Here is a 27,244-nt window from a genome sequence, read left to right as displayed (position 1 = left end):
CAAATTGCAATGCTGGAAAATGGGGGTTATTCCGGACTGAGATGGCTAGTGGTTCAATCGATAAGACAAATATTAGGGGAGAAAGGGGACACCCTTGTCTGGTGCCTTTGGTGATTGGAAAGGAGTCGGAGAGGAATCCATTGCTGAGCACCCGGGCCGTGGGGGAGCTATATAACGCCAAAACAGAGGTCAAAATACGATCTCTAAAGCCAAAACGAAGAAGAACCTCGCAGATATACGCCCAGTTCAGTCTATCGAAGGCCTTCTCAGCATCCAAGGACAGAAAGAGAAGGCCCTGATCATTAGAGAGTGAGTCGATCAAGTTAAAGACTCTGCGCGTATTATCCGACGCTTGTCTCCCAGGCACAAAACCAGTTTGGTCCGGGTGCACCAGCAATGGAAGAAATTTGTTAACACGTGTCGCAATCAACTTGGCATACAGTTTAATGTCACAGTTGAGCAGTGCTATAGGTCTATAGTTGTGTACGTAGGCCGGATCCTTGCCAGGCTTGGCAATGGTGACTATACGTGCTTCCAACAGTTCTGGTGGGAGGGTGCCTAGATCCGAAAACGCGTTGAATAGGGCAGTCAAATGGGGGGTAAGAATATCGTGGAATGCAGTATAGAAATCAGCAATAAACCCATCTGGGCCAGGGGCCTTGTTTCGGGGAGAGGTTTTAATAGCTTCGGAAATTTCAGCAGGGGACCAAGGGGCATTAAGTGTAGACAACTGCTCCTGGGTGAGAGTGGGAAAGGGAAGACCATCTAGAAAAGAAGAAATAGAGAGGGGAGTGGGTTGAGGGGTTGAGGAGTCATCTAGCAAGTTATAAAGTTTGGCATAGTATTGTGCAAATAGGTTTGTTATGTCCTTAGGGTTTAATACCTTTTGTTTTGAGGGGGAGTAGAGGAATTTGATTTTGTTTCTAGCCTGTTGGGCTCGTAATTTGCGGGCTAGGAGTCTACCAGATTTATTACCCAGGAGATAAAATTTTTGCCTCATCCTATGTAATGCCGCTTGGGTACGAGCGAGCAGCAGTTGTTGGAGACAGCTACGTACATTAGATATTTCTTTTTTAAGAAGTCTGGAGGGATTAGCTATATTCTTTGTTTCAAGATCAATCAGTTCTTCTTCTAGTTTCGACTGCAGCTTGGATTGCCGCACCACGGGTAACCGCTTTAAAGGCGCACCAGTGGTTCACAGTAGAGGTGTCTAGAGGGGAATTAGTAGCTAGATAGGAGTTCATGGAGTCAAGGATAAGTTTCTTGGACAAAGGGTTATTCAGTAGGTAAGGATATAGGCGCCACTGTCGCAAAGGGTATTGGGTGTCATGGAGGTTCCATTTCCAGAGGACTGGAGCGTGATCCGACCAGGTGATCGGAAGGATATCTATATCCCTAGTCCTCTGTAGAGACCATTTATCACACAGAATGAGATCTATTCTGGAATAGGAGTTGTGAACTGAGGAATGGAATGTATATTCCCGGCCCGTGGGATTACGGGTTCTCCATATATCGTATAGATCAAATTCTGTGAGCAGATTGCGGAAGGCTAGAGAAGGGCCGGATTGAGCAGATGGGATGGGGAGGGACGGATAGCGAGATTTATCTAATTTCGGGTCTAAAACTAAATTATAATCCCCCAGTATGACCAGAGAGCCTTTAAGCGATTTACGTATCGTGAGGAACAGTTTACGTAAAAACGGTACTTGGTTAGAATTGGGGGCATATAGGCAAACTAGCGTAACGGGTTTGCCGTCTAGGAGGCCAGTTAAAAACAGGTATCGGCCATTTTTGTCCGAGAGCTGAGAATGGAGGACAAAGGAAACATGTTTGCTAAACAGGATAGCCACCCCGTTACGTTTGAACGGACCGTTCGCAAAGTATCCTACGGGAAAGTTGCTGTTTTTAAAGAGGGGAGGGTTAGCAGAGGTGAAATGGGTTTCTTGTAATGCGATTACATCAGCTTTGTGTTGATGGAAGAAAGAGAGTGTCAATCTGCGTTTGTTAGGTGAGTTCAGTCCGTTAACATTAAGAGAGAGAAGATTCAACATTGGAAATACATGTCAGAAATGAAAAGAAGAAATCTATACAGAACATTGTGGGTGGGAACTTGTAAAAAATCAGAGTACCACAGTAAATGAAAAACAGAGAGGAATCTGGAGCTCGGAAGGGAAAGGGGCAAATGACGGAACCAGGGGTTAGGGAAACTAAAAAAAAGAGGCCCGGTATATCGGACCTGCATGACTACTGCAGGGGAGGGAGAACAAAAATATGGGAACTTGCAGTAGTATAGAAAAATTGGAGGCGGGCTGACGTAGCAGACACCGCCACCTCAGCATAACAACCTGAAAAAATTCAAACATGTATAGTTAAACACGTGGAAAAACATGGATAAAAGCATCGGGGGCGAGAACATAAGGTCATCTGGAAGCAATACTAGGACATAATAGCGCCCCTTAACAAGTATGATAAACCTAGACAACAACTAATATCATTATGGAATAATAACCAATGAAAAACAAGAAAAAAAGTGAACCTGTATCACATAAACCCGGGTAATAACAGACAAATGAAATAAGCAGCAACATCAACAAAGTTCCCCGTCTCATTAAAGGGGAAGAGGTCTAAAGCCTCAGAGGGCCAAAGAACAATTTGAAGTACCCAGCATAACAATCACATAGCTCAGGTATTAGACCAGTCGTGGCGAACAGCAGTAGGACGAGACGGTGCAGCTAGCTTCTGAACGGTAATGTCCCAGTCCGACAGCAATTTAACTCCCGCATCCAGGGAGGATACGATGTAGGTAGAATCCTCATAGGTGATTATCAATTTAACAGGGAATCCCCAGCGGTACCTGATGTCATGTGATCTGAGGGCGAGGGTGATGGGTGTAAAGGCCCGTCTCTTTGCAGTGGTGGCAGCAGAGAAGTCCTGAAAAATTTGGAGACCCCCTAAGGTATCTGAATTTTTGGATTCTCTAGCGGCTCTCATGATACGTTCCTTAACGGGAAAGAAATGGACCCGGAGGAGGGTGTCTTTAGGGAAGTCAGAAGAAACAGTGCGTGGTCTGGGAAGTCGGTGGATGCGGTCTATCAAGAGCTCCGCAGAGTCTGCAGCGGGGAGGAGTTTCTTGAATAGAGCCGTGGCATAGGGTTCTAGTTCGGAGTTGGTGACCAAGTCCGGTATGCCCCTGATCTTAATGTTGTTATGTGGCGATCTATCCTCCATATCCGCTAACTTTGATTTAAACTGGTCAAGCTCCTGTTGCTGGAGACCATGGGAGGAGATTAGCTCGTTATGGGATGCGACAAGTTCTTCAACCTTGCGTTCCAGATGGTCAGTTCTGTTCCCTATTGCCACCAGCTCGGTCTTAACCTCACGGACAGCAGAGATCAGGTCTTTGGAGAGTTCCGATTTGAAAGTGGCCAAAATCTGGCAGAGAGATCGCACCGTCAAGGGTGCATCAGATTCACAGTCAACTCCGGAAACCGTGAGAGTGGAGGGCAGTAGACTCGACACCCCGGGGTCCAGCATGGTAGACGGAGAGAGGGCGCTTTGTAAAGGGGAGATTTGGAGGGGTTTCTGAGGGGGAAAGGAGATTTTGGGAGGCACCGAATCCTTGTTCTTTTTTGGAGGCATTCCTCGATGTCGGGGAGGTATCCAAATATTGAAAAGAGGCGTACCAACAGAAATGGGACCGAACAGGGGATATATGTGAAACAGGAGCACTCAGTCACAGTGGCAAGTAATACATGTTGATTAAGTGAACAGAAGTGGCGGTGGAGGGAGTGTGCAGCACTCACATTTCGGAGATCACCCCCTCAGGCACCAGGGGGGTTGTAGGGTAGTTAGCTTGAAAATGTTAGACAGGTTAAAGCAGTATAGGGATCCGCTCCAGACCAGGGGGGGAGAGAATCAGTCGTGGAGGGATGACGTTGAGGACTGATAGGGCACTCCGTGTTACTGGCCGCCTCCAGTGCCGTGGCGATGGGGCTGACAGGAGCGGTCACTTTCCTCACCGGAGCCCACTTGAGGGTAGCTCCTAGTAGAAAGCGGAGGGCAGGAGCGGGGGGCAGAGGTATGTCGGACCTGGGAGAGACAGGAATGCAGGTTCCAGCAGCACTATAATGGGAGGCACCGGTGGACAGGTACCAGAACCAGAGGCTGCAGTGCTGTAATTCTGACAGGGCACGGGAAGTGAGGCTGCGGGGCTAAGTCACAGCTGTACAGGGCCTCAGAGGGATGGGGGGCAAGGGACATTGGTGAGGAGAGGCAGATGTAAATAGAGATGCTGGGGGACGTTGGTGGTAAAGCAGGGTCTGGTACAAGGGTATAACTCCCTACTCACAGTTTTTGGGTGTACCAAGATGGCCGCCGCCGGGAGCCCAGGCAGGAGAACTCTCTCACTAACTGCGGCTGCTGAAGGTTGAGAGGGCGCCCACCCTCTTCCAACTGTGCCTGAGGGGTCTGTGCAGGCAGGAGGCGATGTGTCCGCTGGTGCAAGCGGGTATAGGAGCAGCCATGGGTCCCGTTTTAGCCGCGATCTGGTCCCGGAGCTCGTTTCCGGGGAGACGCCGAACTCGAGGCCCCGGCTTCAAGGTAAGGTGTAGGCCCCAGGCAGGGAACAGCAGAAAAGAGCACCCGGCGGTGCCCCCGAGCACAGGACAAAGGCCACAGCCGTGGGTTGAGCTGATCCAGAGGGCAGGGACCACAGGGGACAGCAGCAATAGGTGATTTTAACCCCAAGGGTGCTGGAGCTCTTGGGAAACACTGCCACTCAGAGCCACGTCCGAGCCACGCCCCCCCCCCAGTGTACTTTTATTTTAACAACAGCACCCCTATATTTTTACAGCATATAGGCCCAGTGTACATTTATTTTAACAACAGCACCCCTGTATTTTTAAAGCATACAGGACCAGTGTACTTTTATTTTAACAGCACTGCACCCCGGAATTTTTACAGCATACAAGACAGGGCTAGTGTACATTGATTTTACTGCACCCTAGAATTATTACAGCATACAAGACAGGGCCAGTGTGCATTGACTTTTACTGCACCCCAGAATTTTTGCAGCATACAAGACAGGGCCAGTGTACATTGATTTTACTGCACCCTAGAATTATTACAGCATACAAGACAGGGCCAGTGTACATTGATTTTTACCACACCCCAGAACTTTTGCAGCATACAAGACAGGGCCAGTGTACATTTATTTTACTGCACCCCTGAATTTTTGCAGTATACAAGACAGGGCCAGTGTATATTTATTTTACTGCAACCCAGAATTTTTGCAGCATACAAGACAGGGCCAGTGTACATTTATTTTAATGCACCCCAGAATTTTTGCAGCATACAAGACAGGGCCAGTGTACATTTATTTTACTGCACCCCTGAATTTTTATAGCATACAAGACAAGGCCAATGTACATTTATTTTAACAACAGCACCCCTGAATTTTTACAGCATGCAAGACAGGGCCAGCATACAGGAGGACAGTGCCCCTGCCCCCTGTACAACACAGTGACAGCCAGAACAGCAACAACACCCATGTACAGCTGCAGCACCCGTAACAGCACATGAAACACCAGTAAAAGCCAGGACAGCCATGGGAGCATCCCTAACAGCACAGGTACACCACAGTCACAGCAGCACCCCTACAGAGCACACACTGACCCCATCTGACACCACCACCCATAGAGAGAGACAGAGGTCTGTCTCCCTCACTCTCCAAGTCTAGAGGGAAAAATGGCTGTTTATATGGAATCTAAAACCTGTGAGAATCTGACAGTGGGATGATGACTTTTTGCCTCGTTTTGGTGTCTGAGTCTGGCGGGAAGTCCTTAGCCGGACTCGGATTCTGGCTCGGAATGGGATGTTCAGGGAGTTCGGTTCTTTGATAGCCGAACCCGCTCATCTCCAATAGAAATCTGTTTTTTTTCCCCGACAATCAAAATGTGTTATTGCTGCATATGGCAAACAAACCTATAAATGCTGGACCTTACCAGAGAGGTAAATAATTCTGAATATCAGCTGCATTTTCATTTGTTTCATAGTGAGACTAAACCGAAATATGTTGCTGGTGTTATTCTTCATTGAGAAATGGGGAGCTTAACTACTTACCTAACTGGAGTCCTGGGTCCATGCTGCTGATGCCGAACAAATCACTTGAAATATGGTGTGACAGCCATTTTCCAGATGATTCGCACATGCGCAGTAAACATGCGCCATGTTTTCAGAGACTCGAGCATGCAGACTAGAGATTAGTCTCTGAGAATACGTCGGTCTTTATGTTTCCGAAAACCTGCACATGCACAAAGTCTACAGCACCGCAGAGAGGAATCTGCACAGGGGCTCACTCATATCTTAAGCCGCCTCTGCCCACCAGACCTACTGTACATACATGGACATCCATTTTTGAATGCAGAAGTGGATATTGCCAGTGGTGGCTCCAGAGGTGGATCTGCGGCGCTGTCCAAAATTTAAATAGGGAAGCCACACAAACTACTAGTGAGTCCCAGACGGTGAAGTTTGACAGCATTTGGAGTGGCAGTTGGTGTACAGTTGTTCCCCTATTTGAATTTTAGACACCTCTGGAGCCGCTACTGGAGATTACCATACCAGAGAGAGATCATTGACCCTTCTTTGGAAAATTTTGTAGAAATATAGTGGGTTATTCAGACCTGATCGCGAGGCTGCTAAAATTGTAGTCCTGTGATCAGATAGTCACTGCCCAAGGGCGACTATATTCGCTGTGCAAGTGTGCAATTGCAAGTGTACGCCTAGCTACTAAAAAAAAAACCTCAGTCAGCGGACAGCTGCAAATCTGTTCGCACCTCACTTACCATTGAATGCTTTTACCTGTGTGTGCAGTCTGTTTGCAACCGAGGACTTACTCCTACAGTGCATTCAGAATGAGCTCATCAGGGCTGGAGCTGATGTCACACACCCTCCCTGAAAACGCTTGGGCACTCCTGTGTTTTCCCTGACACTCCCAGAAAACGGTCTGTTATCACCCACGAACGGCCTCATCCTGTCAATCAGCATGCGAATGGCTGTGTGATTGAAATTTTCGTACCAGCCTGTTGCTGACCGGCTATGCCTGTTGTTTGGCGATGCATGTGCGCATTACAGTGCATACACACGTGCAGTAAATGCCTGATCGCCCGCTGTGCAAAAACGCACAGCAGCAATCAGGTCTGAATCGGGCCCATAGGCCATAAGCAACAATCTCCTGAGGGCCGGCAGATGGTAGGCTCTGTATTTCATACTGCTTTAATTCAGGTATCTTCACTATGCCTGCATAAACCCTACCGTACTTCACGTCCCGAGCCCAGATCCGAGGCCGGCTCAGGTTTTCCAGCCTGACTCGAAAACCAGAACGAGGCAAAATGTCATCATCCCGCTGTCAGATTCTCACAGGTTTTGGATAGCATATAAGGAGCAACGCGTCGCCGCCATTTTCACTCCAGTCCTGGAGAGTGTAGTGAGAGGAAGTGTCTCCGTCCTCAGTGTCTGTGCAGGCGGGAAAGTGGGGTGGCGATTCTAGTCTTAGCTGCATCAGTCAGTCCAGTGACCAGTCACAGTGGTGGTGCCCTCTGCTGCCATATGTCCAGTGCTGCTGTATAAGTCCCTTACAGTTTCATTGTGTTGTCCTGCACCAGACCAGTGGTAGTGTCCTTTGCTGTATATTATTTACTCCAAATAAAGGGTTTATTAACATTTAATCCAATTTTTACAGGGTTTGTCCTGTGTGGTGAAGGGGTACGCTCTCCTGTGCCGCATATTGTGTTATATAACTCCAGAAAAATCATGGAGAATACAAATTTTGGAGGATAAAATAGGGAAAGATCAAGAACCACTTCCTCCTAGTGCTGAAGCTGCTGCCACTAGTCATGACATACATGATGAAATGCCATCAACGTAGTCTGCCAAGGCCGATGCCCAATGTTATAGTAGAGGGCATGTAAAATCCAAAAAGCAAAAGTTCAGTATAATGACCCAGAAAAATAAATTTAAATGGTCTGAGGAGAAACGTAAACTTGGCAATATGCCATTTACGACACGGAGTGGCAAGGAATGGCTAAGGCCCTGGCCTATGTTCATGACTAGTGGTTCAGCTTCACATGACGATGGAAGCCATCTTACTCCCACTAGAAACATGAAAAGAGTTAAGCTTTCAAAAGCACAGCAAAGAACTGTGCGTTCTTAGATGGTATCACAAATCCCCAAGGAGAGTCCAAGTGTGTTGGCGGTTGCGATGCCTGACCTTCCCAACACTGGACGGGAAGAGGTGGCTTCTTCCACCATTTGCACGCCATCTGCAAGTGCTGGATGTAGCACCTACAGTTCAGTTTCTGATATTCAAATTGAAGATGTCACTGTTGAAGTACACCAGGATGAGGATATGGGTGTTGCTGGCGCTGAGGAGGAAGTTGATGAGGAGGATTCTGATGGTGATGTGGTTTGTTTAAATCAGGCACCGTATATGTCCAGCAGTACTTCTGTATAAATCCAGTGATACTGCTGTATATGTCCAGTGGTATTGCCATATAATTCCAGTGATACTGCTGTATATGTCCAGTGGTACTGCCGTATAAATCCAATGATACTGCCGTATATGTCCAGTGGTACTGCCATATAATTCCAGTGATACTGTTGTATATGTCCAGTGGTACTGCCGTATAAATCCAGTGGTACTGGCGTATAAGTCCAGTGGTACTGCCGTATAGTTCCAGTGATACTGTCGTATAAATCCAGTGGTACTGGCATATAAGTCCAGTGATACTGCCATAAAAATCCAGTCCAGTGGTGCTGGCGTATAAGTCCAGTGGCATTGCCGTATAAATCCAGTGATACCTCCGTATGAATCTAGTGATACTACCGTATAATTCCAGTGATGCTGCTGTATAAATCCAATCCAGTGGTACTGCCTTATAAGTTCAGTGGTACTGCCGTATCATTCCAGTGATACTGCCATATAATTCCATTGGTACTGGCGTATAAATCCAGTGATACTTCCGTAACAATCCAGTCCAGTGGTACTGCCGTATAAGTCCAGTGGTAATGCTGTATATTTCCCGTGATACTGCTGTATAATTCCAGTGGTACTGCCGTGTAAGTCCAGTGGTACTGCCGTATAATTCCAGTGATACTGCCATATAATTCCAGTGATACTGCCGTATAAATCCAGTCCAGTGGTACTTCCGTATATGTCCAGTGGTACTGTCCTGCGCTGTATATTATTTACTCCATTTAAAAGGGGTTATTAATATTTAATCCAAATAATGTTTACAGGGTTTTCCCTGTGTGTTGTAGGGATACGCTGTCCTGTGCAACATATTGTATTATATATCTCCAGAAAAATAATGGAGAACAAAAATTTGGAGGATAAAATAGAAAAAGATAAAGAACCACTTACGTCTAGTGCTAAAGCTGCTGCACTAGCCATGACATTGATAATGAATTGCCATCAATGTCGTCTGCCAATGCTGATGCCCAATGAGATAGTAGAGGACATGTAAAATCCAAAAAGCCAAAGTTCAGTAAAAAGACCCAAAAAAATAAATTTAAATGGTCTGAGGAGAAACGTAAACTTGGCAATATGCCATTTACGACACAGAGTGGCAAGGAATGGCTAAGGCCCTGGCCTATGTTCATGACTAGTGGTTCAGCTTCACATGATGATGGAAGCCATCTTACTCCCACTAAAAAAATTAAAAGAGTTAAGCTTTCAAAACCACAGCAAAGAACTGTGCGTTCTAAGATGGTATCACAAATCCCCAAGGAGAGTCCAAGTGTGTCGGCGGTTGCGATGCCTGACCTTCCCAACACTGGACGGGAAGAGGTGGCTTCTTCCACCATTTGCACGCCATCTGCAAGTGCTGAATGTAGCACCTACAGTTCAGTTTCTGATATTCAAATTGAAGATGTCACTGTTGAAGTACACCAGGATGAGGATATAGGTGTTGATGGCACTGAGGAGGAAGTTGACAAGGAGGATTCTGATGGTGATGTGGTTTGTTTAAATCAGGCACTGAGGGAGACACCTGTTGTCCGTGGGATGACTAAGCCCATTGTGATGCCTGGGCAAAATACCAAAAACAGAAACCTCTTCAGTGTGGAATTATTTCTCCACAAATCTGGACAACAGGTGTCAAGCCGTGTGTTGCCTCTGTCAATCTGTAATAAGTAGGGGTAAAGACGTTAACCACCTAGGAACATGCTCCCTTATAGGTCACCTGCTGCGCATTCATCAGAAGTTAGTGTCAAGTTATGAAACTTTGAGTAAGAGCGTAAGCAGTCCACTGACACCTAAATCCCTTATTCCTCCTGTACCCATGCTCCTGCAAGCCACACCACCAACTCCCTCAACGTCAACTTCCTCCTCAGTCAGGAACGTCAGTAGTCCTGCAGGCCATGTCACTGGCAAGACTGAGGAGTCCTCTCCTAACCGGGATTCCTCAGGAGGATCCTTGAGTGGTACGCATGCTGACGCTGCTGTTGTTGCTGCTGGGAGTTGATTGTCATCCCAGAGGGGAAGTCGGAAAACCACTTGTACCACTTCAAGTAAGCAATTGACTGTTTAACAGTCCTTTGTTAGGAAGATGAAATATGACAGCAGTCATCCTTTTGCAAAGCGGTTAACTGAGGCCTTGACAGCTATGTTGGTGTTAGACGTGCGTCTAGTATCCGCCATTAGTTCTGTGGGACTTAGACAATTGTTTGAGGTAGTGTGTCCCTGGTACCAAATCCCATCTAGGTTCCACTTCACTAGGCAGGCGATACCGAGAATGTACAGAGACGTCAAAAAAGTGTCCCCACTCTCCTAAAATATGCAGTTAACCACGGACATGTGGACAAGTGGAACAGGGCAGACTAAGGACTATATGACTATGACAGCCCACTGGGTAGATGTATTGCCTCCCGCAGCAACAACAACAGCAGTGGCACCAGTAGCGGCAGCTCGCAAATGCCAACTCGTTCCTAGGCAGGCTATGCTATGTATCACCAGTTTCCGTATTAGGCACACTGCTGACAACCTCCTACAGAAACAGAGGGACATGATCACACAATGGCTTACCCCAATTAGTCTCTCCTGGGGATTTGTGATATCGGACAATGCCACCAATATTGTGCGTGCATTACATCTAGGCAATTTGCAGCACGTCCCATGTTTTGCACATACAATTAATATGGTGGTGCAGAATTTTTTGAAAAATGACAGGGGTGTGCTGGAGATGTTGTCGGTGGCCTGAAAAAATTGTGGGCTACTTTCGACATTCAGCCACCGAGTGCCGAAGACTGGAGTGCCAGCAAACACTCCTGAACCTGCCCTTACATCACCTGAAGCAAGAGGTGGTAACGAGGTGGAATTCAACACTCTATATGCTTCAGAAGATGGAGGAGCAGCAAAAGGCCATTCAAGCCTATACATCCACCTATGATATAGGCAAAGGAGGGGGAATGCACCTGACTCAAGCGCAGTGGAGAATGATTTCCATCTTGTGCAAGGTTCTCCAACCCTTCGAACTTGCCACACATGAAGTCAGTTCAGACACTGCCAGCCTAAGTCAGGTCCTTCCCCTCATCAGTCTTTTGCAGAAGTAGCTGGAGAAATTGAAGGAGGAGCTAAGACAGAGCGATTCCGCAAAGTATATGGGACTTGTGGATGGAGCCCTTAATTCGCTTTGCCAGGATTCAAGGGTGGTCAATCTGTTGAAATCAGAGCACTACATTTTAGCCACTGTGCTCAATCCTAGGTTTAAAGCCTACGTTGTATCTCTCTTTCTTGCAGACACAAGTGTGCAGAGGTGCTGGTGAGTAAATTGTCAACTGAAGCGGAACGTGTCCCGTCAACAGCTCCTCCTTCAATTTCTCCCACCACTGGGGCCGCAAGGAAAAGGATAAGATTTCCTATTCCAACTGTTGGCGGTGATGCAGGGCAGTCAGGAGCGAAAGCTGACATCTGGACTTAAGGACCTGCCAACGATTACTGACTTGTCTACTTTCACTGCATATGATTCTGTCACCATTGAAAGAATGGTAGACGATTATATGAGTGACAGCATCCAAGTAGGCATGTCAGACAGTCCGTATGTATACTGGCAGGAAAAAGAGGCAATTTGGATGCCCTTGCACAAACTGGCTTTATATTACCTAAGTTGCCCCCCCCCCTCCGCCCCCAGTGTGTACTCCGAAAGAGTGTTTAGTGCAGCTGGTAACATTGTCAGCGATCGGCATAGGAGGTTACTTCCACAAAATGTGGAGAAGATGATGTTCATCAAAATGAATTATAAAGTGCCATCCTGTCTGACACTTCCGTATATGTCCAGTGGTACTGCCATTTAATTCCCGTGATTTGGCCGTAAAATTCCAGTGATTTGGACCTATAATTCCAGTGATTTTGCCATTTAAATCCAGATACTTCAAGCTTGAGTCAGGTCATTCTCCTCATCAGGCTTTTGCAGAAGCAGCTGGAGAAATTGAAGGAGGAGCTAAGACTGAGCGATTCCGCAAAGTATGTGGGACTTGTTGATGGAGCCATTCATTCTCTTTGCAGGATTCAAGGGTGGTCAATCGGTTGAAATCAGAGCACTTCATTTTGGCTACCGTGCTCGACCCCAGGTTTAAAGCCTACATTGTATCTCTCTTTCCGGCAGACACAAGTCTGCAGAGGTTCAAAGACCTGCTGGTGAGAAAATTGTCAAGCGGAACGTGACCCGTCAACAGCTCCTCCTTCATTTTGTCCCGCAACTGGGTCTGCAAGGAAAAGGATAAGATTTCCTAGCCCACCCACTGGCGGTGATGCAGGGCAGTAAGGAGCAAATGCTGACATCTGGTCCTAACTGAAGGACCTGCCAACGACCTAAGTTGCCCCCCCTCCAGTGTGTACTCCGAAAGAGTGTTTAGTGCAGCCGGTAACCTTGTCAGCGATCGGCGTAGGAGGTTACTTCCACAAAATGTGGAGAAGATGATGTTCATAAAAAATAATTATAAATTCCTCTGGGAAGACCTTTACCAGCAATTGCCTCCAGAAAGTACACAGGGACCTGTGATGGTGGATTCCAGTGGGGACAAATTAATACTCTGTGAGGAGGATGTACACACTGAAAGGGGCGAGGAATCAGAGGATGAGGATGAGGTCGACATCTTGCCTCTGTAGAGCCAGTTTGTGCAAGGAGAGATTTATTGCTTCTTTTTTGGTAGGTGCCCAAACAAACCAGTCATTTCAGCCACAGTCCTGTGGCATACCCTGTCACTGAAATGATTGGTTTGTTAAAGTGTGCATGTCCTGTTTATACAACATAAGGGTGGGATGGAGGATCCAAGGACAATTCCATCTTGCACCTCTTTTTCTTATTGGCATCATGTGCTGTTTGGGAACTAGTTTTTTAAAGTGCCATCCTGTCTGACACTGCCGTACAACTCCAAGGGTACTGCCGTATAAGTCCAGGGGTACTGCCGTATAAATCCAGTCCAGTGGTGCTGTCTTGTGCTGCATCAGTCCAGAGGTGGTGTCTTGTGCTGCCATAAGTCCAGTGGTGGTGTCCTGTGCTGTATATTATTTACTACAAATAAAAGGGTTTTATACATTACTTTATTATTATCCAAATAATTTTTACAGGGTTTGCCCTGTGTGGTGTGGTTTAGGGGTACGCTCTCCTGTGCCACCAATATTGTGAGTGTATTACATCTGGGCAAATTCCAGCACGTCCCATGTTGTTTGTGCCGCACACTTGTGTCGCTAAGCTTAGTTATACAGCTACCTCACTGCACCTCTTTTTCTTCTTTGCATGATGTGCTGTTTGGGGCCTAGTTTTTTTTAAGTGCCATCCTGTCTGCAACTGCAGTGCCACTTCTAGATGGACCAGGTGTTTGTGTAGCTTACTTGTGTCGCTTAGCTTAGTCATACAGCTACCTCATTGCACCTCTTTTACTTCTTTATATGATGTGATGTTTGGGGACTATTTTTTAAACCAGCCATCCTGTCTGCCACTGCAGTGCCACTCCTAGATGGGCCAGGTGTTTGTGCCGCACACTTGTGTCGTTAGTTTAGTCATACAGCCACCTCAGTGCAACCTTTTGGCCTAAAAGCAATATTGTGAGGTGTGAGGTGTTCAAAATAGACTGGAAATGAGTGGAAATGAATGTTATTGAGGTTAATAATACCGTAGGATTAAAATTACCCCCAAATTCTGTGATTTTAGCTGTTTTTATGTTTTTTCAAAAATCATCCAGATTCAAAACCAAAACCAAAACACGAAAGGGTAGTTTTGGCAAAACCAATCCAGATCCAAAACATGAACATGGAACCAGAACCAAAACCAAAATACAAAACACGAAAAGTGTCCGCCGCACATCTCAAAAATTTACTAAAGCTTCTAAAACACAGAATTGATTATTGTCCATAACCACCGATCAGATGCTATCTGTGACTTCTATATTGCCTTTTAGAAAATTTTAGACAGCATTTGATTGTTTGCTATGAGCAACATCACCAATTCTCTGTTTTAGGAGCTTTAGTAAATATACCCCTTGGTGTCTCTATGCACTTGGAGGCAGTAAGAGGAAGTTTCCCCCAGGGGTGGTGATCTGAATAGGCTGCATAGCACAAGTGTCTATAGATTGTAAGCTTGCAAGCAGGGCCTTCCTACCTCTGTGTCTGTCTGTTTTTACCTAGGTTTGTTCTATTACTGTTGTTCTAATTGTAAAGCGCAATGGAATATGCTGTGCTATATAAGAAACTGTTAATAAATAAATAATAATAAAGTGTCAATATCCTGCAAGCATCATTTCCACCGCTAAATGTTTTTGCTTTATGTCCCACGTTGAACCTAACAATGTGAACCCTTATCTGCAATGACAAACCCTTGCTGTAAATATTCAGCTAGCTCATGAATGGAGCATATCTGGGTAGAGGGCCCCCGTGTACCCTGCTGCTTAGCATATAAGCAGCCAGGGCCGGCGCAAGGATTCTTGGCACCCTAGGCAAAACATCTCCCTACTGCCCCCCAACACTATCACTTTCCCAGTCAGTAAGGTGAAAGTGATTAGGCAGAGTCTTATACATTTCCCAGTCGTCTGACTGCATTGACTACAACAAGGATGTATCTCTCAAAGACATCCTTAATTATTTGATGGGTACCCCCTTCCCAGATCCTGGCACCCTACTATCCAGCTGCTTATCTCTTTCTATTTGATTTTGTCTCTCATACATCCATACACTGCCTCTCTCATACATACATACATACATACATACATACACACACACACACACAGCCTCTCTCATACATCCATACACTGCCTCTCACATACATCCATCCATACACTGCCTCTCTCATACATACACTGCCTCTCTCATACATACACTGCCTCTCTCATACATACATACATACATACATACATACACTGCCTCTCTCATACATACATACATACATACATACATACATACATATATACATACACTGCTTCTCTCATACATACACTGCCTCTCCTATACATACATGCATACACTGCCTCTCCCATACATACATACATACATACATACATACATCCACTGTCTCTCTCATACATACATACATACATATATACACTGCCTCTCCTATACATACATCCATATACTGCCTCTCCCATACATACATCCACTGTCTCTCTCATACATACATACATACATACATACATACATATATACACTGCCTCTCCCATACATACATACATACATACATACATACATACATACACTGCTTCTCTCATACATACATACATACATACATACATACATACATAGGGCTAAAACACACTACCCGGACAGCTTTTTCCCGTGCCGGCATTGTAGTTAACAGTGTGAGGGCTAGGGTCCCTTCACACTGCACTGCCCCGGCCCGGCTGCCGGGTTGTAGCCGGGTCTCACCACTGGAAGGTCCGGCGGCCGTCTTTGCAGCCAGTGAACCGTGTGTGAAGGGGAGCTTTCACACACAACGTTTTTTTCCCAAGCCGTGTCTAATGCTGCGCATGCGCACAGCATTACACACGGCTCAAAGCCGTCCAGTGTGACAGACTCTGCCGGTTTCTCCCGGATGGCAAAAAGCCGGACAAAGTTTGTCCGGCTTTTTGCCATCCGGGAGAAACCGGCCAGTGTGTTACAGCCCATATATACACTGTCTCTCACATACATACATCCATACATACACTGCCTCTCTCTCACATACATACATACATCCATGTCTCTCTCATGCATACATACATACATACATACATACATGGCCTCTCTCATACATCCATACACTGCCTCTTACATACATACATACATACATACATACATACACTGCCTCTCTCATACATACATACATACATACATACATACATACACTGCTTCTCTCATACATACACTGCCTCTCCCATACATACATACATACATACATACATACATACGTACACTGTCTCTCATTCATTCATACATACATACATACATACATACATACATACACTGTCTCTCATACATACATACATCCATACATACACTGCCTCTCTTACATACATACATCCATACATACACTGCCTCTCACATAAATACATACATACATCCACTGTCTCTCTCATACATACATACATACATACATACATACATACATACACTGCCTCCATATATACATCCATATATACACTGCCTCCAAATATAAATACACATATATACATAAATTTAACCCTCCTCCTCCCCCAGCCAGGGTGAATTTTGGTCACTTGTCCAGGGTGTGACTCCAGGCAGCGGCATCTTACCGCTGGCCAGGAAGCCTGGAATATTGCTCCATGCTGTTGTTGCCACCATCTCCCGGATCACGATGCCGTCCAGGATAGCACTGCTGCTGTTGGCGGGGAGGCACTGCTCCCGTTGCTTGTGTCGGCTCCATAGTCCATGGTGGACGCTGACGCTGGTGAGATGCCCGCGGCTGAGGCTAGTGAGGGGCGGGCGGCTGCGTCTAGTGAGAGGCGGGCGGCTGCGGCTAGTGAGGGGCGGGTGGCTGCAGCTGCTGAGGGACGAGCGGCTGCAGCCGCTGATCAATTGCCGGCGTTTATCCTCAATCACCCCGCCCCTCCGGAACCCGCAGAAATATATATTTTTTAAAACCGGTACTGTGGGTTGCGTGGGGACATCCCGCTCATCCCTCATGTTAATGTGCGTGCTGTGCTAAGTGCCGCCCTCCAGTGGCCGGCGCTCTAGGCAGCTGCCTAAAGCTGCCTAGTGGTAGCGCCGGCCCTGTAAGCAGCAGTGTCTGAAATAGGATGATGACATACAGTGCAGCACAATAGTGACACAAATATTGGGCACTAAACCATCTCTTGCAAAAATTACTCATTTCCATTAAACCTCATGTAGTCTGAGGATTGTCCGTAACCTTAAACCATAACATCTTAACACTTAACTATAATAAATAAAGACACAGAGACTTGGATTTGGCAGAAAATGTTAGCTATTTATTTAAATGAACCATTAACTGATGAATAATTAGACTAAAGTATGGTGGCCAGAAAGAACGGCTAAAACAACCCTATCCCATGAACAAAAACCTATCTTATAAAACTGACGTAAACCTTCCAACAAACAATAGTTATCCGCTCAACCTCCATCTAGACTACCCACCCGTGAAGGTGATGAGGCTGCCCCCGTGAAGGTGGTCCAGCAGATGTAATACCAGTCGACGAAGGAGAGCGCACCTAAAAACCAACCACCAAACGACCTCCAATCAACTCCTTTAATACAACAAAAGTTAACTTGCCGTTCTTTCCCGCCACAACAAAACTGTGACAACCCAGACCACGGAAATAGCCAACGCACAAAGCACAAGAAAACAAACACCACCAGTAGGGAGGGAGGGTGGGACGATTACAGCAGAAGAGGCTGACCCAGCCCCTTTACCAGGCTTAAAAACCCTTTCCACCTACCCCCAACGTTCATTCCTATTGGCTAACAAGAAACTCCCATAATGCCTTACCGTCCTATCCCCCAGACTAGCTGAGGTTTAACCCACTCCTCTCCTATTCTGTCAATTCGTTCTCCTAAACCTCATATAGTCTGAGGATTGTCCGTAACCTTAAACCATAACATCTTAACACTTAACTATAATAAATAAAGACACGGAGACTTGGATTTGGCAGAAAATGTTAGCTATTTATTTAAATGAACCATTAACTGATGAATAATTAAACTAAAGTATGGTGGCCAGAAAGAACGGCTAAAACAACCCTATCCCATGAACAAAAACATATCTTATAAAACTGACGTAAACCTTCCAACAAACAATAGGTATCCGCTCAACCTCCATCTTGACTACCCTCCCGTGAAGGTGATGAGGCTGCCCCTGTGAAGGTGGTCCAGCAGATGTAATACCAGTCAACGAAGGAGAGCACACCTAAAAACCAACCACCAAACGACCTCCAATCAACTCCTTTAATACAACAAAAGTTAACTTGCCGTTCTTTCCCGCCAACAGTGAAGTTCTGCTCAACAGCAACTACTCTCCACCACCATACCCCTAACCCAAAGAACCAACCACCGAAAACAGATCCTCAAGGAAAATACATAGTCCCTGCCTAGTCAAATGAACCCCATCTGGTCTAAACAAGTAGAAGAACTGAAACTTGATCTGCTGGTGCCACACCACAGCACCGCCAAGAGCCACCACAAACTTAGCAACTGCGGAATTTACTTTCCGCCGAGAGGCATCGATTGCCCTACAGTCCGCAACTCCACGCCAACACAACCGCAGCCTTATACAGGACCAGATAAGTCTACAGCCCGGCCAAGCACCCGCAATCACCTGTAAGTCATGAACAATGGTCAATCTAAGATTCACTGCCTTCCTCTTACCCAGGTCGTTGCCACCTAAATGAATCACCAACAATTTGGGCAGCCCAAAACGCTTAACCTGCTCCAAAAGGTTAACCTTCAGATCCTGCCACATCATCCCCCTAACTCCTATCCACCTCACGTTATCCGACCCAACAAAGCCAGGAGCCCCCTCCGAAGCCACCAACTCGGCTGCCCAAAAAACATAGGAGTGACCAATTACCCAAACACTAAACTCATTCTCTCTCCAACCTATAAAGGAAAAAACAAAACAAACAATCGTGAATACACAAAGTAAAGCAAAAAACCCCAGACCAGAACAGGAACTAACTACTAGAATGAGGATCTGCCAAAAAGATAAATTGAATAGAGGACTATGAATTTCCTCTCGGACAAGCTTCAGACCAATCGAAGCAACAAACAGAAACGGAAGGAAATCTCAAAATAAGAAAAAGGGAAATTGGGGGGGGCGGGGGGTTGTTAGGGAGTGGAGGGGGGGGAGGTATGGGGTCACACAGATTAACTTGGCTGGAGGTGAAACGTAAAAACCTGCTGAGGAACTTGTATTTAGATGTCAATTAGCCGAATTGAATGAATTAAGCCAAATCAGTTCGTCAGTTCAGGCAAAAAATCGCAAAGCACTTAAGACCCCCACTGCCAGCAGTGGCGAGTAGCTAGCCATCCGAGTAGGGAGGACAGGGGAGACAAACAATACAAACGAACAAACTGAACCGAAACGTATAAACAGTAAACGAACAAAATGTTAGAAGAACAAACAACTCGCTCACGCAACAACGGGCCGAATGTAACGCTTATAAGCCGCCGACTTCCAGCGGCCCAAAGCCTTAATTTCATCCACGGCGCGCCCTGCAGATGCTACGGAAGTGGCGGCCCCAATTCTAAATGAATGTGAACCAAAATCCCGAGGGTAGAGGCCCAAACTGGACATGCAGCGCCGCATCATCCAAGTAAATTGGTATTTCGTCAATGGCAGCCCATCATAGTGCAGAAGCCAAGACCCTTCTAACAAGGGCCTGACCTCCGCATACCGATTAGCCAATGCCACCGGACAACAGTCCCCATTACCTGAAGGTGCCAAAGTGATCCAATGATCTCTACCCATCTGATCAGTTTTGGAGCGGCGCAGCCTGCACAGCACGGACCCCACACCCACGACAACATCCGCGCACCGCATAATGGGGGTCATTCCGAGTTGTTCGCTCGCAAGCTGCTTTTAGCAGCTTTGCACACGCTAAGCCGCCGCCTACTGGGAGTGAATCTTAGCTTATCAAAATTGCGAACGAAAGATTAGCAGAATTGCGAATAGACACTTCTTATCAGTTTCTGAGTAGCTCCAGACTTACTCGGCATCTGCGATCATTTCAGTCAGTTTCGTTCCTGGTTTGACGTCACAAACACACCCAGCGTTCGCCCAGACACTCCTCCGTTTCTCCAGCCACTCCCGCGTTTTTCCCAGAAACGGTAGCGTGTTTCCACACACACCCATAAAACTGCCAGTTTCCGCCCAGAAACACCCACTTCCTGTCAATCACATTACGATCACTAGAACGAAAAAAAACCCTCGTAATGCCATGAGTAAAATACCTAACTGCATAGCAAATTTACTTGGCGCAGTCGCACTGCGGACATTGCGCATGCGCATTAGCGACTAATCGCTCCGTTGCGGAAAAAAAATAACGAGCGTACAACTCGGAATGACCCCCAATGGCATTCGACTTTTTAGAAGCCGCAACCAACTCAGAGACAATAAACGCTCCATGGAAAGCCATGGAAAAAGCCAACTGAAATAAAAGCGTTTCAAAGTGGGAGTCCGCCACCGCCCCCATGAGGGATGAAAGCAGGGACGCATTGATAGGACGCCAACTGTCAGGAGGCACCGGCGCCGAGCGCGCCCAACCTTTTAGCGCCTTTGTCAGCAGGAAACTCTTCGTAAATTCCGGAACACCCTTCAACTTTGAATAAAAGGATATCCCAGCGAGGTATCGAGACACCACGGCTCTCGATTTACCCGTTACGAAGAGTTGCCAAATGAAGTCCAGAAACAACCTCTGACCCCTCTTACCTCTAAGCCCTTGGTCACGTGAAAAGTCTTCCCATTCCTTCCAGGCCTGACGGTATCCCGTGAGAGTGGATGGAGCCAAAGATAGCGCGGCTAGCCCTTCCAATCCGCCATGATGACCTGCCAAACATAAGAAGGGCAGGGCAAACCCGCTGAATCAGCTTCCGGGGCCAATAAACGGAACCTATCCCACTGCTCCCTGGACAATGCATCGGCGATCCCATTATCAACCCCGGGGACGTGCTGAGCCCGAAACAGAATATTACATTGCATACAAGACAGCACGAGCCGCGACAACACCCGGAGGACCCGCAGGGCCTTAGCCCTTTGGTTGTTAACAGCGTGCACGACCCCTAAATTATCGCAGCAAAAAAGAATACTGCGATTGCGAGGGCGCTCCCCCCAAACCTCCAAGGCCACCATGATGGGAAAGAGCTCCAGCAACGACAGGTCGCTGGTCAGCCCCTCCCGTGACCAAGACTCGGTCCATGAAGCCGCGCACCAAGCCCCGTCTAGATAACAACCAAACCCCGACGAGCCCGCCGCATCCGTGAACAACTGCAAGTCGAAATTGTCAACGAGCGGGGCCATCCAGATCAGCACACCATTGAAGTCCGCTAGAAACTAAACCCACACAGAGGTCTCTCCTAATCTCAGCAAAACAAAAAAATGGTGCGGCCTGGACACCCCAGCCATGGTCCGCTCCAACTTCCGACAAAAAACCCTGCCCACAGGCAAAGTTCAACAGCCCCAGGAGGGATTGAGCCTCCCGCAACGTCACCTTACGCCGCTCCAAGCACCACGCTATGGATTCCTGAAGCTTCGCAACCTTGTTCCGAGGCAGCCGGCAAGCCCCTGCGACAGTATCGATCTCGATACCAAAAAAGGACAAACAGGAGAGAGGCCCCTCTGTCTTGTCCTCAGCCACAGGTATCCCAAAATGCCCCAACAAGGCACGCAGCGAAAACAACAGGAAACCACAGCGAGGAGAATGCGCGGGCCCCATACACAAAAAGTCGTCAAGGTAATGCACGATCCCGCTACCTCCGCAAGAAAACTCCACACACCAATGTAAAAAGGTGCTGAACTTTTCGAAAAAGGCACACGAAACGGAACACCCCATAGGCAAACACTTGTCTACAAAGTATTCCTCCCCGACGCGGAAACCCATGAATCGAAACGACTCCGGGTGCAAAGGGAGCAAGCGAAAGGCCGATTCAACATCAAGCTTAGCCATGAGGGCCCCAGGGCCGCCGCCCCGTACCATGCCCAGAGCATCCTCGAAAGACTGATAAACCACCGAACAACACTCCGGGGGAATTGCATCGTTAACCGAGGACCCTGATGGATAAGACAAATGCTGAATGAGCCGGAACTTACCCGAGGCCTTTTTGGGCACGACTCCTACCGGGGAAATAATCAAATCCTCGACAGGCGGTAGCACAAAGGGGCCCGCCATTCTCCCCAGGCGAACCTCCTGCTCGATTTTCCTGAAGTATGTCGGGGAAATCTCGAGCAGACTGCAGGTTCCTGGCGTCCCGAACTAAAACTTCCCCCTCCACCGGCAATCGAAAACCCGATGCAAACCGTCATGCAGAAATTTAGCGTCGTCCCTGTTTGGGTACCACCCCAACCATTTGAGCATGGCTCCCAAACGAACCAGGGTCGGTGCCCTAACTAGCGGCAACCCCCCCAGTTGGTTTTCCGGCCGCCTTAGCTCCCGGTCGGCCCGCACGAAAGCAATTGGACGCCGGGTGGGATCCATTACATCGCAAGCAAAGGTGTCGAAAACGACACCGTTGACCGAGGGGGCACGCAGAATTGTTGAACGCGAAGCACTTCCCCTTCGCCAGCACTTCCCCTTCGCCGGCGCCTGCCACGCAGAACAGGCCGTGTTCCAAGGGCGGCGTGGCGCAGCCTCAAAGGCGGGCCGTGACTGATTCGCCACCACAGTCTGAGCCACGGACGCCCCTTTAGCCACCATTTTCATATCCTGCGCCCATGTGACGCAAAGCCATACCTCCACATCTTTGCACCCGAAGTCAATGATGTGGAGGCAATCATGCTTCTGACGGAACTGCTTATCATAATGCAGCCATCTATCGTCCTTAGACTGACGATGCATATCATGTACGAGGTGAATGTACCTGATGACGTTGATGTGCTCATCAGGGCAATCCTCCAAGTAGCACACCGCGAACACGCAGAAACCCGCCAACCAATTGTCATACGAGCGAAAGGCCTCCGCCCCAATACCGCCCTTCGCAATCGCTTCCTTACCTTCCCTCTTGGTGTCCTCCGTCAACGTGAAAAGGTCGACGTATTCCCCCCGCCTAATCTTCTTCCTGCATCTCTCACGCAACACCGCTGTGTAATCACAGCGAACCACACCCGGCAAATTACGCCGCCTCCGTTCCCTACGGGAACTACTACTACTCTTCCTAGACCGCTTATCCCGGTGCCGCGCCTCACACCGCGCGTACTTGCAAGCCCTCTTCTTAGCCTTCGTATCGCTACTAGCTGCCGACTGCAATGAAGAAGAAGAGGAAGAAGATCTACTGGACCTACTGCCGGAAGAGGAAGAAGAAGATCCACGTGATACAGCAACTGTATCGGTGTCCCACTCACCGGTTGGCCCGCTTCCTGAAGGCAAAACGTCCGCCACGACCGGCTCTTCTTCCGATCGTCACCCGCGTCCGAATCTGAAAAAGAAGGGAAAGCCGCCACGAGTGCCGAAGCCCCCCCGGCGAGGATGAAAGCAGACGCCCCTGCGGGCGACAGGGCAGCGCCACCCATAGCGTGACATGCCTGGAGAAACTGCGCCATGGCGGGGCCAGAAGCCCCAGGGGGAACGGCCGCGTCGACCGAAGCGGGAGACTCGGAAACACCACCCAGGGACAAAGCCGACATTGCCGCTGCAACGGCAGAGGGATCCGGAGCCGCAGCCCCAACCGCCCCCCCGCTCCCCGGGTCCGCAGCAGGGATGGCCCTCACGTTGCCGCCACGCCGTCCCGGTCAGCCTCGCCTGTGACCGGCGCCATGCGGCCTCCGCATACCCGCATTCTCCTGTGATGCACCAGCCGCCCCTTCACTGCCCCGGCCCCCACTGGACCCGCCGACTGGGAGAACCAGAATGCCACCGTTCCCAGACCGCACCTCCCCTCTCTGGCCCCGCACTGCGACAATAGAAGAATCCGGGGAGCCCCGCCCGCTGGAGCGGGGAGAGCTCTCAGGAAGCACGAGTGCCAGCCGCATACTCAGGCGCGCCCGCAAAACAGGAGCCACCTGGAAGGGGCGGCCAGTGGACGAGCCACTGGCCGCAACCCCGAACAAAACCCCCTCATCATCTGAGTGACCCCCTCATCATCTGAGCGACTCTCAGCGGATAAGGGCGCGGGGACCGCGCGCGCGTGTCCCCGAGCCGCCGCGGCCGGAGAGGGATTCCCGCCAGCGGGCACCCCAGCTGGCTCCCCCCGCCAACCTCCCAATCTCGTCCTCCGCTGCCCAGCGCCCTTCCCCTCACTAGCCGCCGCTGCGCCAGGAGAATCCCCCGGTGCCCGCGGCACAGCCAGCGTGGGAGCGGACGCACGCGCCGCTGCGTGCGCCCGAAGGCGGGTACCCGCATCAGTGCCAGGAGACCGAGCCCCGGCCGTGAGCGCAGCGCTCAGGCCGGGGCACAAGACGGAGAGGGGGCAGCAGTAGAATAAAGTGCAGGGGCACCAGAGGAGCGGCGGGGACGGGACATGGCGGCCAGTACTAATTAACCAGGAGGTAATGGGCAACAGAGAGGGGACACAGTGTGGGCACAATATAAAATGCACCCAGGCCAGGCAAAGTGAATAATACAGCAATAAGGGGCAAGCAGCACAAAACACAGGAGAAAGCGGGGTGAATAGCACTCACCCCTACCACGATTACAGCAGAAGAGGCTGACCCAGCCCCTTTACCAGGCTTAAATACCCTTTCCACCTACCCCCAACGTTCATTCCTATTGGCTAACAAGAAACTCCCATAATGCCTTACCGTCCTGTCCCCCAGACTAGCTGAGGTTTAACCCACTCCTCTCCTATTCTGTCAATTCGTTCTCCTTTTATGCAATTTTTCCTGCAGCACAAGAATACTGATGGTTGCATAACATATTTACATTTCTAAGGCCATTCTCATGCAGATTAAATAATAACAGTTTCCAGCACACTTTGACAGCTCCTCTCTCCAGCACAACAGTTTAGCAGATGTTACTTGCTCTTTAATAAATGGTCATACTCCACTAGCAGAGTTCTTTCTCACAGCAATACAAGTTTACATATAAGATGTATCTGCAGTAACAGTAGTGTACTTATACATAACTATTCCCTAAACCAGTGATAACTACATGCAGCCTGCAACTTTTACCTAACCAGCAACTGAATCTGTAGGCTGCCTATTAGCAAACACCCTCTCCCGGTTGGGTAGGGATCCCAACAGTGAAGTTGAGAGCTGTCAAAATCCCAACAGCGGCATCCTGACTGTCAGAATCCCAAAACTTTTTAATATGTATGATAACCCTGCCACTCACCCTGCCTCTAACTCTTCCTACCCCACTGGTGTATTTATAATGGGTGCAGTGTATGTGGTGCACACGTGCCCCTTAGTCTAGAGGGGACCCCCACCGCACAATTTGCACCAATTTTTTTAATACTCACACTCCAGAGTCCTGCGCCGATGGCAGCAGCACTGTTAAATCACTGTGTTCTACGCATGCACAGTAGATAAATCACTGGGAAAATGGCCGCCCTGCCATTTTCCTGGAGATCTGCACATGCGCAGCAGAGTCTGAGCCCTCTACTGCTCAGACTCTACATCGCTGCAGGTAGAGAGGAGAGGGCCCGAACAGAGATGGCTGCACATGGGCCTCCTCTCTTAAAGAGCCTCTGTCCTACCTGCAGCCTAACCCTAACTCTGTTCTCCCGTAGTCTATGCCTATCACTCTCATCCTGCAGCCTAAGCCTAGCCCTACCCTGCAGCAGCCTAATCCTCCCCCTAGTGCCTAACCCTAACCTCCCTCTCTCCTCCGCCCCACAGCGTTACCCTGACACTCTGTCGGTATCGAGATTCCCAGTGGTGCTTGGATTCCAGCGACAGACTTCCAGCCGCCAGTCTTCTGAATGTCGGCGTCTTGACCATCGGGATGCCAACTACATACCCTCTTTTCCATCACATTGTAGAAACACTTTACAAGGGAGATTTCCACCTGTGGGCTACTTTCTTTACAGCCATACAATATACAATCCAGAGATATAGGGGGCTATGTACTAGGACTAAGCAAGCCTTCTAGACAGATAATGTTGACAGATCCTAACCGCCATGTTACAGGCTGTGTTTGAAAAATTACAATTAGGAGCTAGTTGGTTGGTACTTTATCTCTCTCCAATGCTTAGTAAATATACCCCATAGTCACCTACTTGTAACCTTACTGATGCTGGCATGCTTTCCTAGTCAAACAGGACATGTCCCTCCTCCATCTACGGGGCACCTCCATTTGATCATAAGGATCCATCCCTCCTAAAATGCCACAATGACTGACACGGTGCTCTCCCGTCCCCTACCTCCCTCATGGTAAAAGGGTGTCTTACAAAGTGGATCTCATACTGGTGGTATCTCTTCCACTCCATCAGACACTACCACTGAAGTAATGTGGCCAGTCTGCATCTACCCGCCTCGTGGTATGGGAGTCTTTTCAAGGGTCCTCTTCCCGGCAATACACATAGATGGGGGCACTTATTCCGAGTTGTTCGCTCGCTAGCTGCTTTTAGCAGCAGTGCAAATGCTAAGCCGCTGGCCTCTTAGCTTAGCAGAAGTGCGACCGAAAGGGTCGCAGCACTGCTACAAAAAAAGATTGTGCAGTTTCTGAGTAGCTCGAGACTTACTCCTAGCTAGCAATCACTTCAGTCTGTTTAGTTCCTGTTTTGACGTCACAAACATGCCCTGCGTTCGGCCAGCCACGCCTACGTTTCCCCAGCCACTCCTGCGTTTTTATCCGACACGCCTGCGTTTTTACACACACTCCTCGAAAACAGCCAGTTACCACCCAGAAACACCCACTTCCTGTCAATCACTCTGCGTCTAGCAGTGCGACTGAAAAGCGCCGCTAGTCCTTGTGTGAAACTGCATCGGCTTTTATGAAAGTATGTTGCGCGTGCGCACTGCGTTTCATACGCATGCGCAGAAGTGCCGCTTTTTAACCTAATCGCTGCGCTGAGAACGAAAGCAGCTAGCGATCAACTCAGAATGAGGGCCTTAATCTCTAGCTTAATTTTGATTAAGAAACATTGCGGACTCTG

The sequence above is a fragment of the Pseudophryne corroboree genome, chromosome 6 (assembly GCF_028390025.1).
Source record: "Pseudophryne corroboree isolate aPseCor3 chromosome 6, aPseCor3.hap2, whole genome shotgun sequence".
In the NCBI taxonomy this organism is placed as follows: domain Eukaryota; kingdom Metazoa; phylum Chordata; class Amphibia; order Anura; family Myobatrachidae; genus Pseudophryne; species Pseudophryne corroboree.
Note: the sequence above shows the minus strand (reverse complement) of the source record.